The sequence below is a fragment of the Ambystoma mexicanum genome, chromosome 13 (genome assembly GCF_040938575.1).
Source record: "Ambystoma mexicanum isolate Mex_15411 chromosome 13, UKY_AmexF1_1, whole genome shotgun sequence".
Lineage (NCBI taxonomy): Eukaryota > Metazoa > Chordata > Amphibia > Caudata > Ambystomatidae > Ambystoma > Ambystoma mexicanum.
Window position 1 is genome coordinate 801,480,692 of NC_090938.1, and position 12,424 is coordinate 801,493,115.

Genomic DNA, 12,424 nt, shown 5'->3' on the forward strand with positions numbered 1-12,424 from the left:
CCCTGTAACTTCCTGTGTGTCTGTTTTAAGGCCTGCCAAGTGCACATTATGAGTGATAAACGAGCTGTATAGTAGGAGTATAATTAATTTGTTTTCTGACCTTCGAAGTGAGTAGAAGATGAGCCCCACAGCAGCCACGTGATGGAAGACAGATGGACTCGGCTGGGACCAATAAACTACTATCCCATATGGATAAAGAAAGCACCTCTATAGGGTCCATCGAATCAGCCGCACAGGTTTTAACTGTATGTATTGCATCACTCATAATGATGTTTTGCTTTATAAGATTCTGCTTCTACTACTTTTCAGCAGAACGTTCGTGGCAGCAGAGTTCTTTGCTGTTGCTCTCATGTGCGTGTTTGATTAAACTTGTTATCCTTACAAGATCGACTTGGGCCTTTCCTCCCTAGCAGGTTGTATTCTCTCTGGTGTGAGCGTTCAGGAGCGTGCCTTCACTTTTCTCAGTCATTCAAACATTGTTCTCTTCATTACACGTTTTATCGGCACACGCGCAACCTTCAATTCTTGCTACATACCCCTTTTGCTCTTACCACAGACCAGGCCTTGGTTTGCCTTCGATTCTGCTTTCAGTGCTTTTCCCATGGCAGTCAATGCCCTTACCAACGCCTCCTCTGCTCCTCCCCAACTGCGTCGTTCACCCGGGAGGGTAGCGAGCCGCCTGGAAGCACTTTGAGGGTTTCTCTTTTTCGCTCACTCGTTTTCGGTCGTGGAACGGTTACGGCTTCCGGGAAGGATGGAATTCTCGCCTGGTTCTCTCTCGTTCTCTGCCCCAGCTGATCAGCCCCTTGGCCTTCCAAATTCTATACCCTGGTTCGCATCAGCCCTGAAAGAACTGTTCCTTCTCGCAGCCAGCCTCGCTCAGAGTGTGCCTGTGCGTGCCACTTTTTATCCTGACAGGGAGAGTTAACAAGTGGCAGGTGTATGTGATTTGGCATATGTGCCTGACTGTGCCTGATCTCATTAGAGGGACAGAGATATTGCAATTCAGTAGAGGTAATCCTCCTGGCCTCATTCCTCATCTTCCTCGGCTCAGTAGTGTGGTAAATGTGAAGTGGATAGGAATTATGGGAGTTGTAGTTTCCCATAAAATAAGGAGGGATAGGGGTTAGATGGGTTAGGGAAAAGGGGGGATACCATGTATCACCATCAGGTGCTTCACCCCCACTCCTAAAGGACCCCCATTCCCAGATGATCCTCCCTCGCCTGTCCACCCCCATGGTCGGGATTCAAAAGCGATGGCCTTTTCCTGGCCACCTGAGTACGGGATACCCAGGAACTAGGCCGTGAAACACCCTTTGTTTTTTTCACAGTTAATATCACATAGATTTGGTTTGATCTCACCTCTTCTCTTCTGACAGCCACTTCCAAGATTCTCTTCCTCAGAGATTTCAATATTCACCTTGACTCTCCAGATGCGGCCTCCAGACTCTTCCGCAGCCTCTGTGACTCTCTCCCTCACCATACTTTCCTCCTGTCCGACGCACTCAGCCAGACATACCCTGGATGCTCTCCTCTCAGCAGACATCTGCATCTCCAACCCTCTCACTACACGTCTTTCCTGGTCTGACCATGCCCTCCTGTCCTCCCACCTGGATCTCTTGGGTCCCCCGGCTAAGCCTCTGCCCCGCGCAGCCAGTCTCCTTTTCTGTCATTCGACCGATGAAGCGAGTGTCTGTTGCTGCTTTTGCCGCCACATTCATTCCCCCTCCCACTCCGGCCACTGACTCTCACACAGACACAGGCCTGGCTAACCTTTACCTCTCCATCTCCAACACTCTGGACATCCTTGCCCCTGTCATGAGGATCCGCATGAAGCTGGCCTCCAAACGCAACACCCGGTATGATTCCAACCTAGCCTCTATGAAACGCAAGTGCAGAGTTGCTGAGCAGAAGTGGCAGGCCTCTAGCACAGACTGGCCTGCTGCCTGCTCCAAAGGCAATACAGACTCGCCATCCGCTCGAAGAAGAAAGCCTATATCCATGATATCTCTGGGGCCATTAACAACACGGCTGGACTGTTCAAAATCTGCAAGGAACTTGCTAGTCCTTCTGCAGTCGCCACCTCTTCTCTGCCATCCCAAACCCTTTGCACTGCACTGGCCTTACTTCATAACCAAAACTCAGGACATCCTGTCCTCACTCTCCTCTTCACCCCTACCTTCTCCCTCACCCGCTCTCCAGCCTCCCTTGGCCTCCCTCTCCCCTTCCCTCCTACTCTCCTCTTTCTCGCCCATAACACTGGATGAGATCTCTAGACAAGTCCTCTCTATGAACGTCTCCTTCAAACAGGTGCTCCTCTGCTCCTCCAGAGCTATCGAGGACGACATTGCAACCCTTGCTCCAGCCCTGGCTTATTTCTTCCATCACCCCTTTGCCACTGGATCCTTCCTGCTACCTCTCAAACACTCCCTTGTGCACCCTCTCCTCAAAAAGCCGTCTGCCGACCGCTCCTGCCCGGCTAACTATCGGCCTATCTCCATTACCCCCTCCCTGGGCAATCTCCTGGAGAAGCTGGTCATCTTCCAGCTGATCCACCACACTGAATCTGTAGGTTGTCTCCACGACCACCAGTTTGGCTTCAGAGCAGCCAGAGACACTGAAAATGCACTCCTGAACACCTGCAAAGACTTGCTTTCTAATCTCGATTCCAACTCTCCTTCCGTTCTCATCCTTCTTGACCTTTCCTCTGTGTTTGATACAGTCAATCATATCAGCCTTATAAGTCAGCTCTGTGATATCCTTGGCATCACTGACCCGACATTGGACTAGTTGACCTCTTTCCTCTCTGACCGACCTTCCCAGGTTCAAGTGGGCCCTTTTCTCTCCCCATCACACTCTCCACGTGCGGCATCCCTCAGGGCTCTATCCTCTCGCCATGGCTCTTCAACATCTCATCTACCTTGCTCCTCTAGCCCATTTGATCTCCGTCTTCTCTCCTCACTTCCAGTGTTATGCAGACGGCACGCAGCTCTCCTTAAAGCTTCCGCTCACTTCCTCCTCTTCTCATGCCTGACTGTCTGACTGCTATTCAGGTATGGTGTGCTGCTAACAATCTCTGCCTTAATGCCAGTATGACTGAGATTCTTCTCATTGGGACCACTGCTCCCTTCTCCCCTCATACTCTCTGGCTGCTCTCCATGGCCCCCTTCCCTTCAACCTCTTGTGAGGCAAAACACCTTGGTGTCATCTTCGACTCCTCTCTCTCCTTCTCTCCTCACATCGCGGACCTTGCCAAGAAGGCCCACTTTCAGCTGCTCCTCCTCAGAGGCATTCTCCCTTTCCTCACCTTCCCCCAGAAACTCATTGTCTCCAGAGCTCTGGTCCTCTCTTCCTCAATCTGCCTCAATTCTCCCTTCGCCCCCTTCAACCAATCCAGAATAGGACTGCAAGACTTATCCTTGGCCTCAAGCCCATGGCCCGCATCTTTCCAGCCCTAAAATCTCTCTATTGCCTTCTGGTTGTTGCGAGGAGCAAGTTCAAGACCCTCTGCATCATCCACAAGGCTTTCGGGGTCTGGGACCTGGGCCCCAGCTACCTCCAATTGTCTCTGCCTAAATAACTCCCTGCTAGAACCCTTTGGTCTTCTAGCTCCAACTCTCTGCAGAACAGATGCTTTTCCAAGCAGAGAGTGGGGGCAGATCTCTCTCCTGCAGGAGCCTCCCTCTGGAATGGCATCCCTGCCCCTCTCCTGCTTGAGGCGGATCTCATTAAGTATCGGAAGATTCTCAAGACCCTCCTTTTCTCTTCTTCCTTCCCTCTCCTCCTCCCCTGCTAATCTCCCCCTCTTCCACATTTTGACTGACTTACTGGTTCCTTCTGAGTCATCAGGGGGCACTAGGCCCTCCTCGACCAGCCCACCCCAGCACTTAGTTCTATCCTCCGCAAAACTGCACTTGCCCTACCCGACTCCCTCCCTTATACTAGCATGGCGGGACCTACACCCCTACTGATCCCGATCCTGCCCTGTCCTCGCACTTAGCATGTGGACCCTCCATCCCTACACCCCCTGCTTTCCCCTGCTTTCCCCTGGCACTTGTCCACCTGGCCTCCCCGTAGCACTCGCCTAGACCAGGGGCCCTCTTCCACCCCAGCCCTTGCGTGCTCTCCACTCTTCCCATATTAGCATCAACGCATTCCGCTCTGACCGGCACTCCCAGGCCACCCCTGCTCCACACTCCCCTGCACTTCTTGTTACTGCACTTGCACGATCCGAATGACACAAGGCCTAGTAGGACCGTTTTCTTTTTTGTTATTCTTTATTCCTGTTCCCCCCCTCCTCTTTTGTCTTGTGGTGCCTTGAAGCACAATTTACTGTATAGGCACATTATAAATACTCAATAAAAAAGCTTGCCACGCAGCGCTTCCACCGTTTCACTCTTAATGTCACACGCTGACTTTCCAAACCTGTCTGAACTTCAAAACCTTGGAAACTGCGTCAGATAACCTTTTCAGGCCGAAGTCTTAAAATTACACTGGAAATGCACCAAACCCGGACCTTCCTGTCTGATGACATTTTATGAAAGCCAGTTTAGAATGTCCAGAAGGAGACCCGCTGACAAGCTCCGCCAATCATTGCTTTAGTACCACCCCTCCATCTTGCACCCTAGTTTCTCACCAATAAACATACACCCAAAAGGAACTACACCTCAGCCCCCCAAATATCTAAGAGTTAAGGCAGACCTGGTACAAGTCAGCTTTCTTTTTGTTTTTTTTGCTGTACACTATCATGTGTGCGCAAACCAGCACCAATGTCTGAACATTCCAATTGTTTGTTGCCCCATGGTCGGGATTCAAAAGCGATGGCCTTTTCCTGGCCACCTGAGTACGGGATACCCAGGAACTAGGCCGTGAAACACCCTTTGTTTTTTTCACAGTTAATATCACATAGATTTGGTTTGATCTCACCTCTTCTCTTCTGACAGCCACTTCCAAGATTCTCTTCCTCAGAGATTTCAATATTCACCTTGACTCTCCAGATGCGGCCTCCAGACTCTTCCGCAGCCTCTGTGACTCTCTCCCTCACCATACTTTCCTCCTGTCCGACGCACTCAGCCAGACATACCCTGGATGCTCTCCTCTCAGCAGACATCTGCATCTCCAACCCTCTCACTACACGTCTTTCCTGGTCTGACCATGCCCTCCTGTCCTCCCACCTGGATCTCTTGGGTCCCCCGGCTAAGCCTCTGCCCCGCGCAGCCAGTCTCCTTTTCTGTCATTCGACCGATGAAGCGAGTGTCTGTTGCTGCTTTTGCCGCCACATTCATTCCCCCTCCCACTCCGGCCACTGACTCTCACACAGACACAGGCCTGGCTAACCTTTACCTCTCCATCTCCAACACTCTGGACATCCTTGCCCCTGTCATGAGGATCCGCATGAAGCTGGCCTCCAAACGCAACACCCGGTATGATTCCAACCTAGCCTCTATGAAACGCAAGTGCAGAGTTGCTGAGCAGAAGTGGCAGGCCTCTAGCACAGACTGGCCTGCTGCCTGCTCCAAAGGCAATACAGACTCGCCATCCGCTCGAAGAAGAAAGCCTATATCCATGATATCTCTGGGGCCATTAACAACACGGCTGGACTGTTCAAAACCTGCAAGGAACTTGCTAGTCCTTCTGCAGTCGCCACCTCTTCTCTGCCATCCCAAACCCTTTGCACTGCACTGGCCTTACTTCATAACCAAAACTCAGGACATCCTGTCCTCACTCTCCTCTTCACCCCTACCTTCTCCCTCACCCGCTCTCCAGCCTCCCTTGGCCTCCCTCTCCCCTTCCCTCCTACTCTCCTCTTTCTCGCCCATAACACTGGATGAGATCTCTAGACAAGTCCTCTCTATGAACGTCTCCTTCAAACAGGTGCTCCTCTGCTCCTCCAGAGCTATCGAGGACGACATTGCAACCCTTGCTCCAGCCCTGGCTTATTTCTTCCATCACCCCTTTGCCACTGGATCCTTCCTGCTACCTCTCAAACACTCCCTTGTGCACCCTCTCCTCAAAAAGCCGTCTGCCGACCGCTCCTGCCCGGCTAACTATCGGCCTATCTCCATTACCCCCTCCCTGGGCAATCTCCTGGAGAAGCTGGTCATCTTCCAGCTGATCCACCACACTGAATCTGTAGGTTGTCTCCACGACCACCAGTTTGGCTTCAGAGCAGCCAGAGACACTGAAAATGCACTCCTGAACACCTGCAAAGACTTGCTTTCTAATCTCGATTCCAACTCTCCTTCCGTTCTCATCCTTCTTGACCTTTCCTCTGTGTTTGATACAGTCAATCATATCAGCCTTATAAGTCAGCTCTGTGATATCCTTGGCATCACTGACCCGACATTGGACTAGTTGACCTCTTTCCTCTCTGACCGACCTTCCCAGGTTCAAGTGGGCCCTTTTCTCTCCCCATCACACTCTCCACGTGCGGCATCCCTCAGGGCTCTATCCTCTCGCCATGGCTCTTCAACATCTCATCTACCTTGGTCCTCTAGCCCATTTGATCTCCGTCTTCTCTCCTCACTTCCAGTGTTATGCAGACGGCACGCAGCTCTCCTTAAAGCTTCCGCTCACTTCCTCCTCTTCTCATGCCTGACTGTCTGACTGCTATTCAGGTATGGTGTGCTGCTAACAATCTCTGCCTTAATGCCAGTATGACTGAGATTCTTCTCATTGGGACCACTGCTCCCTTCTCCCCTCATACTCTCTGGCTGCTCTCCATGGCCCCCTTCCCTTCAACCTCTTGTGAGGCAAAACACCTTGGTGTCATCTTCGACTCCTCTCTCTCCTTCTCTCCTCACATCGCGGACCTTGCCAAGAAGGCCCACTTTCAGCTGCTCCTCCTCAGAGGCATTCTCCCTTTCCTCACCTTCCCCCAGAAACTCATTGTCTCCAGAGCTCTGGTCCTCTCTTCCTCAATCTGCCTCAATTCTCCCTTCGCCCCCTTCAACCAATCCAGAATAGGACTGCAAGACTTATCCTTGGCCTCAAGCCCATGGCCCGCATCTTTCCAGCCCTAAAATCTCTCTATTGCCTTCTGGTTGTTGCGAGGAGCAAGTTCAAGACCCTCTGCATCATCCACAAGGCTTTCGGGGTCTGGGACCTGGGCCCCAGCTACCTCCAATTGTCTCTGCCTAAATAACTCCCTGCTAGAACCCTTTGGTCTTCTAGCTCCAACTCTCTGCAGAACAGATGCTTTTCCAAGCAGAGAGTGGGGGCAGATCTCTCTCCTGCAGGAGCCTCCCTCTGGAATGGCATCCCTGCCCCTCTCCTGCTTGAGGCGGATCTCATTAAGTATCGGAAGATTCTCAAGACCCTCCTTTTCTCTTCTTCCTTCCCTCTCCTCCTCCCCTGCTAATCTCCCCCTCTTCCACATTTTGACTGACTTACTGGTTCCTTCTGAGTCATCAGGGGGCACTAGGCCCTCCTCGACCAGCCCACCCCAGCACTTAGTTCTATCCTCCGCAAAACTGCACTTGCCCTACCCGACTCCCTCCCTTATACTAGCATGGCGGGACCTACACCCCTACTGATCCCGATCCTGCCCTGTCCTCGCACTTAGCATGTGGACCCTCCATCCCTACACCCCCTGCTTTCCCCTGCTTTCCCCTGGCACTTGTCCACCTGGCCTCCCCGTAGCACTCGCCTAGACCAGGGGCCCTCTTCCACCCCAGCCCTTGCGTGCTCTCCACTCTTCCCATATTAGCATCAACGCATTCCGCTCTGACCGGCACTCCCAGGCCACCCCTGCTCCACACTCCCCTGCACTTCTTGTTACTGCACTTGCACGATCCGAATGACACAAGGCCTAGTAGGACCGTTTTCTTTTTTGTTATTCTTTATTCCTGTTCCCCCCCTCCTCTTTTGTCTTGTGGTGCCTTGAAGCACAATTTACTGTATAGGCACATTATAAATACTCAATAAAAAAGCTTGCCACGCAGCGCTTCCACCGTTTCACTCTTAATGTCACACGCTGACTTTCCAAACCTGTCTGAACTTCAAAACCTTGGAAACTGCGTCAGATAACCTTTTCAGGCCGAAGTCTTAAAATTACACTGGAAATGCACCAAACCCGGACCTTCCTGTCTGATGACATTTTATGAAAGCCAGTTTAGAATGTCCAGAAGGAGACCCGCTGACAAGCTCCGCCAATCATTGCTTTAGTACCACCCCTCCATCTTGCACCCTAGTTTCTCACCAATAAACATACACCCAAAAGGAACTACACCTCAGCCCCCCAAATATCTAAGAGTTAAGGCAGACCTGGTACAAGTCAGCTTTCTTTTTGTTTTTTTTGCTGTACACTATCATGTGTGCGCAAACCAGCACCAATGTCTGAACATTCCAATTGTTTGTTGCCAGGATACAAGATGGCAACTCAATCGCGCATGCGTGCAAAAGAAGGAGACAGACCGTATGAAGCAGTAGGGAGAGCGGCATCTTCCTCATCCCAGTATGTTTAAAGGTTGAACTGGAAAGTGACTGAAGTCTTCCTTCTGAACGGAAACAGAGGGACATTTGGAGCTTTAAGTACAGCAAAGACTGCTCATCTGTAAAATAGTTAGCGTTAGGGATAGATTAGGGTTAGGTACAGAAGTAAGAGTTACCTATTGAAGAGTTCATCCAAATAGAGAAAGGACATATTCAGTGAGTTAGAAGGAAAATCTTGGTTTTCTCTACTATGAAAAACTGGAGAGTGTTTCACAACCTAGTCCCCGGGCATCCCGCAGTCGAGTGGTCTGGGAAAGGCCATTGCTTTTGGATCCCGACCCTGGGGGTGGACAAGCGAGGGGGATCACCTAGGTAGGGGATTCTCTGGGAGTGGGGGAGAAGCACCTGTTGGTGAAACATGGTATCCCCCCTTTTCCACAACCCATCTAACCCCTATCCCTGCTTATTTCGTGGGAAACTACAGCTCCCATAATTCCTCCCCACTTCCAATTGACAACACTACTGAGCCGAGGAAGATGAGGAATGTGGTCAGGAGGATTACCGCTACTGCCTTGCAATGGCTCAGTCCCTTTAATGAGATCAGGCAGATTCAGGGACGTAATCCTAACTATACACATCTGCCACTTGTTAACACTCCCTGTCAGGATAAAAAGTGGCGTGCGCAGGCCATAGCTCTCAACTCACACGCTTTTGGCGGGTGTCACCCGCCAAGCCTCCTGCACGCCCATTTGTTTCAATGGGCCTCTCACAAGCCAAAAATATAAATGGGTGTTTTCACCCGCCTTTGCAACACAAATGGTTGAGAGCTATGGCAGGCACACTATGAGTGAGGCTGGGTACTAGAAGGCGCAGCTCTTTTGGGGCTGATGCGAACCAGGCTATGGACGTTGGAAGGCCAAGGAGCTGATCGGCAGTGGCGAAGAACGAGAGTGAGTCAGGCGAGAATTCCACACTTTAGGGGAGCCATAAGCGTTCCAAGACTAAGACTGAGTGAGCCGAAAGGAGAAACTTTCGTGGTGCTTCAAAGCAGCCCGCAACCCTGCCAGGTGAACAACAGAGTTGGGGAGGAGCAGAGGAGGCATTGATAACAGCCTTGACTGTTACATGAAAGGCGTTGAAGAAAGAAGCCCAATTAACAGGATGGTGAGTTATCGAAGGCAACAAAAGCCTGGTTTGTGTTAAAAGCAAAAGTAACTGTAACCAAAAGTTGAAGGTTGCGCATGTACTGATAAAACGCGTAATGGAAAGGACAATTGCTGAATGGTGAAGAAAGTGAAGAAAGTGTACAAAGTAACAGAGTGGTCCTGCGAGGCGGACTCGCACATTCGAAAGTCTCTCTGAAATGTTCCGAGTTGAAATGTATTAAAACGGGAACGGAAGGCAAGAAAGTAACTGCGATCCCGAAGGAAAGTTGAATAAGTGAAAAGCAAAATATGTGAACTCTGAATATGCCAAGAGGGCAAAGTGTATGAACTTTGAAAGATGCTAAGATGGCAACGTAAAGAGAATAAGAAACTACAAATACCATGAAGCATTGGTGTTGCGAGACAAGGAAGATTGTTGATTGTTGAATTTTTTAAAGAGTGGTCGAAGTGGTCATGCAGATGTCTACATAAAATCCTTGCAGTTTTGAAAGTCTTTGACAGTAAAAGGATGTGAAGACAAAAAATGTGGGGAAGGGAATCCTCAAAAAGAGAAAGACAGAGTCGAGCCCGGTGGAGGGAAGCCTGTGCCATTCTAGAGACAGACCTCCTGACCCAGAAATGTACAGTTTTATTGTAACAAGTTGAAAGAAGGGACAGGCTAAACTCCCTGAGATTACCCAACGCTCCTTCAAACACTTCCCTGTGGACCTCCTTGAGCCAGCTCTGGCCTCCGTCCCCTCCACCGGACATTCTTTGGACCTTCTTGAAGCCTTCTCTCTTGCTGCCACTGACCTGGTTAACACCCATGCCCTGCTGAAAACCACACAGATCAAGGCTAGACTATCCGCCCCTGGTACATTCCTGACCTCAGGGCCAACAAAAGGACAATCAGGCTAGTGGAAAAACAGTTGCATTAACACTGCCATCAGGAGGGTCTCTCCTCACTCAAAACCCTGCGAACCTTGCGCAAAAAGCTGACACTGATGTAAAATCAGCGTATTATGCCACTGCAGTTGAGGGTGCCCCTAAAAGGAGCAGAACCCTCTTTGACAATGTCAGACACTGCACCAGGCCTACCCAAGACCCTGAGGACCCGGCTTTGCAGGAGAAATGCAATAGCATTAACAGCTTCTTGCTTGCCAAAATTGCCAAAATCAGAGACTTTATCGACTCTGCAAAGGCCTCCAAGAAGCCACATAACCCCCATAGCTGTAACACAGGCCATCCAGAACTACAGGACGGTTGGAGGTGATCTCCCCAGCCTTGGACATCCATTTACCATGTGGGTGTACCGTCCACAAGCACAGCGGCAGTTCCAGGGAGCCCTGGCAGGGTCCCCTTCGCTCCCCTGAGGGAAATTCTGTAACACAGTCAGCCAGAGCTTCAGGATGGTCAGGGTGATGTCCCTGGCCTTGGGCGGCTGTCTCCCATGTGGTTTGAACATCACAAAGCCCAGCAACGGGTGCAGGGAGGCCCAGCAGGGTTCCCGACCTTTCCCAGAGGGAGAAGCTGTAATGCAGGCCAGCCAGAGCTCCGGGATAGTTGGGGTGATGTCCCTGGCCTTGGGTGGCTGTCTCCCATGTGGTTTGACCATCCCCAAGACCAGCGGCCGGTCCAGGGAGCCCGGCAGGGTCCCCGACCTTTCCCTGAGGGAGAAGCTGAAACGCAACCCAGCTCCAGGGTGGTAGGGGGGTCATATCCCTGGCCTTGGGCGGCTGACTCCCATATGGGTTTAACGTCGCCAAGCCCAGCGTTGGTTCCAAGGAGGCCGGGGACCTTCCCCATCCTTTCCCGTAGGGAGAAGATGTAACACAGGCCAGGCAGAGCTCCAGGAAACTGGCCTTGGTTGGCTGTCTCCCATGTGGGTTGACCATCCCCAAGTGCAGCAGCAGTCCCAGGGAGCCCCGGCAGGGTCCCCCTCCCTTCCCGAAGGTAGATTCTGTAACGCATCCCAGCACGACCTCCAGGATGATCAGGGGTGATGTCCCTGGCCTTGGGCACCTGTAACTCATGTGTCACCAAGCCCAGCAGCGATTCCAGGGAGCCCCAGCAGGGTCCCTGACCTTTCCCAGAGGGAGAAGCTGTAACGCAGCCCAGCCAGAGCTCCAGACTGGGCTTAGGGATGGTTGGCCCACATGGGTGATGGGTGCCCAAGGCCTGGGACATCACCCCGACCATCCTTGTGCTCTGGCTGGGTTGCGTTACACCTTCTCCCTCTGGGAACTGAGGGGGAGACCCCTGAGGCTCCCTGAAACCGCTGCTGGACTTGTGGACGGTCAGCCCATATGAGGGACAACCACCCAAGGCCAGGGACATCACTCCCGACCATCCTGGAGCTCTGGCTAGGCAGCATTAAAGAATTTCTCTCGGGGAATGGATGGAGACCCTCCCAGGGATCCCTGGGACTGCCGTTGTACTTGGGGACGGTCGACACTTTCTCTTTTCCGCCCAGGTAGGTGCACCCCCACATGTGAGGTATTATTTTCATCCGGACACCTGTGGGAATGTGGGAAGGTAAGACATATGTTGTTGGCGGCGTGTTTCGTTGGGTTGGCAGAGGGAAATGTCTGAAATTTGAGGTTTTTTTGCCAACTTTCAGACTTTGCCAGGTATTGTGGGTAATAACTTCTGGGGCGATTCGCAAAAGTCATACCACTGTGGATTTCCACGGGTGTCTTCTTTTGTGAAATGCCTGGGGTTCCCTGTTTTCATTGGTGGCTGCGACACCCGAGGCCCAAATCTGTAGGTTGGCTCCCCAAACCCTTTGGGGGATAGCAGTGGTTTAGCCTTTTCCCTTTGCATCCGGGTAGGTGCACCCACACATG